This window comes from Chamaea fasciata, unplaced genomic scaffold, assembly GCF_029207755.1.
Source record: "Chamaea fasciata isolate MVZ Bird 193981 ecotype frontalis unplaced genomic scaffold, bChaFas1.0.hap1 SCAF_29, whole genome shotgun sequence".
Taxonomy (NCBI): domain Eukaryota; kingdom Metazoa; phylum Chordata; class Aves; order Passeriformes; family Sylviidae; genus Chamaea; species Chamaea fasciata.
In genome coordinates, this window is record NW_027094114.1 from 5,034,116 (window position 1) to 5,037,040 (window position 2,925).

The 2,925-nt window shown below is 36.5% G+C and overlaps 1 long non-coding RNA gene across 1 annotated transcript; it reads left to right on the top strand.

Annotated features, from left to right (window-relative positions):
• Positions 1–255: 255 nt before the first annotated feature.
• Positions 256–1,859, top strand: LOC136302535 (uncharacterized). The gene is made up of 2 exons (XR_010724074.1): positions 256–434; positions 795–1,859. It is a non-coding gene; the product is annotated as an uncharacterized lncRNA (long non-coding RNA).
• Positions 1,860–2,925: the final 1,066 nt, after the last annotated feature.

The window sequence follows — 2,925 nt, forward strand, 5'->3', positions numbered from 1 at the left end:
GCTCTAACTTCATATAAAAAACTTTAGTCTCAGATGTATCAAGTGTTAAAAGAAAAGAGTCCATGACAGTCTTTTGTGAAAGTAACAAGAGGAACATAAAAGCAGTGGGATAGGAAGGAAACTGATACGTGGCATTTTTTATCTTTGGAGTGTGAGGTTCCCTTTGTCCTGCCGTTAATTTTTCCACACCTGTGTGTGATTGATTCAGGGAATGAAATGCTGCAATTTAGGAGAAGCTCAGAGATGACAATTTGCAGCTGTTCTTTTGGATAGGCAGTGACATAAAAAGTAGAGGCCTTGGAAATGTGAAGAGCTTGAATGCTTCTTGATTTTAAACTGGTTGGTGTTCAGAACTGTTAGAATTCATTCAGATGATAATGCCTTAGCACATGAACAGGAAAAAACAGAAGATGATCTTTTCCTTCCTGTCAGAGGTAGATCTGTTTTTATCTGTATCACTAGGTTTGTTTTGATGATTATTTTTGTAATTGTTTGTGGAAAGGATTACAAATTATGTTCAGCTTTTCTTTTTTCCTTTTGTTTTCCAGTTTAAGTAATAACTTACCTTTTCATTTTTTTTCTAAATTTCAAATTTTATGTGAAATTTCCTCAGACTGATATGTTTGTTTTTGTTGCTAAATACTCTTCTCACTTTTTAAGTTTTTTATCTCTTTGTAGTTGTCAAAGCCTGTCAAAAAACAGCTTATATGGGGTTTCCCCCACCTTCTTTTCTTATTTTTGAGTGATAAAACTGTTTTTTCTATTCATAATGAACAAATGTGTTTATTAAACAGGCAAAGCACTCCCCAGCACAATAAACTGGACAATACCTGATGACAAGGACTTCATGCCACTCTGGAGAGAAGACAGATTTAGAACAGAAGTCCTTCCTGGAGGTGGTTGCTCTGTCTCAGTCCCTCTGGTGCTGGGAAACGTTGCTGCACAGGATGGATCTAGGTGGGTTCCAGGCGCGAGCCCCCACGATGCTCCCCCATGTCCTCAGTCCAGAGAGATTGTAACAGTTCCAAGGGAAGACGAAAAAAAAGGAGAGAAAAAAAAGGAAAAAAAAAAAAGCCAGGAGGAGAAGAAAAAAAAAAAGCGAAGCTTCTCCCCCTCTGCTAGCTACTCACTAACTAACTAACTACTGAAAAAAAAAGCACGAAGAAAGAAAAGATCTCTTTGTCCCTCTCTGTGTGTTGCTGAATCCGACTCTCAAAGCCAGCCAGTGGAGGAAAGTTTCTGAAAACAAACCATGCGCCTCTCCCTTCCCCCTGCTCCCAGACCCAACAGACGACTGGGGATACAAACCTCACAACATCACCCTAGGACAATAAAGTAAACTGTTTTTCTGGATGAATTAGGAAAGAAAGAGAATAGCTGAAGAGCCTTTTCCCTTCGTAGTTGGGGTACACAAGTGTTATTGCTAAAGAAGGGTATGAACAGATGCATAAATGTTCAACCCTTTCACAGACCAGCAGTGTCTCTCTGGAGACATTCCAGCCAAATTTAGTCACAGAGCACACTCACTCTGTCATTCAGTACCATACAAGCTCCATACATAGGAGCCAGGGTAATGTATTTTATTGTGGTCATATTATCTATATGTAAACTAAACAAAACACAAGAAAACAGAACAAAAACCCAGGTTTTGGTGCAGATAAACATTCAAAAACTGAATTACAAGGGTTTACGTAAGGAAAAATCCAACCCAAATATCTGGCCTGATAAAGTGCATTATTTCTTCATTTTTTTTAATCTTTCTTAGTTCTTCTGACCTCTAACATAAATTGAATTGCTATACTGAGCCATCATCACAAAAACTAAAACGTAAAGCAACTAATAAGAGCAAAAAGGAAACATCTGCACTGCAAATGCTAACAGAACCTAAGCATGCAGCTTTTATAATGAATTACTTTACAGTGGCTGATGAAAACTACAAAGCATTGTAGCTACGCTTCAGTATGTTCCAGAGCACATCTGCTGAAATCCCTACTTTTTCTTGAAATCCCTACCTTCTGTTTCTACATCCCAGAAGAAAAACATATATTCATGTTCAGAAATGGTATATACGAATTTCCATTTAGAATAAAAGAACTTCAGTTGAATTAAAACAGAAATAGCAGCAGCAAATTTTACATCACAAGGTGGAAGATTCATATTTTTAATATATTGGAGTCACCTTCCTTACCAGAATGTCAAGGATTTCTATAAAAGCAAATATCCAGCACACATCACATTTCTTAGGTTTAGTGAATTCCATCTTGGTCCTACTAATTCCACAAGAAATTTCTTTACCCTTTTCTTTGGACTAAAAATCAGAGTTTCTCAGAGGAGTAAAAACTGCACATCTCTTTACTCAAGCTAATAAAAGCTCCTGAATGAGTCTCTGCCAAAATTTAAGAAGCCTAAGGGTGTAATTATACAAATGAATTATTGAAAGGTAATCTTACTCTATTTTGGCCATTCTGTTCAAAGCCTACATATTTATGCTCATTCTCTGAGGTAACTGATTTGGAAAACATAAATGTAAAGTACTATGCAACAAATGATGGTGCCCTACTGACAAGATTATTAATATTTTCTTTCTTACATTAAAAAGAAAAAAAAAGTACAGAATATTAATTTCAAAATCAGTAGGAGAAACTTCTCATTAGGAAAAAGCAATCCCTTTAAAAACCCACTCTTCCCTAACAACACATTATCAAAAATTGTAAGCTAATGTTTTAAATTTTCCTTTTATTGTTTGCCTCTGGGTTCTGAGCCTTGCAGGGCTTTTCATGATCACCTTTCATAATCAAGAAAGTGAGGAGATTTTGTCTATATGAATTCTGAAATAAGCATGGGCTCATATAGCTCCAATTTAATTGCAGCTGTAGGGATACCTCTGATTAAAAGTCTCAGACCATGCAGGGGAAAATCTGGGGA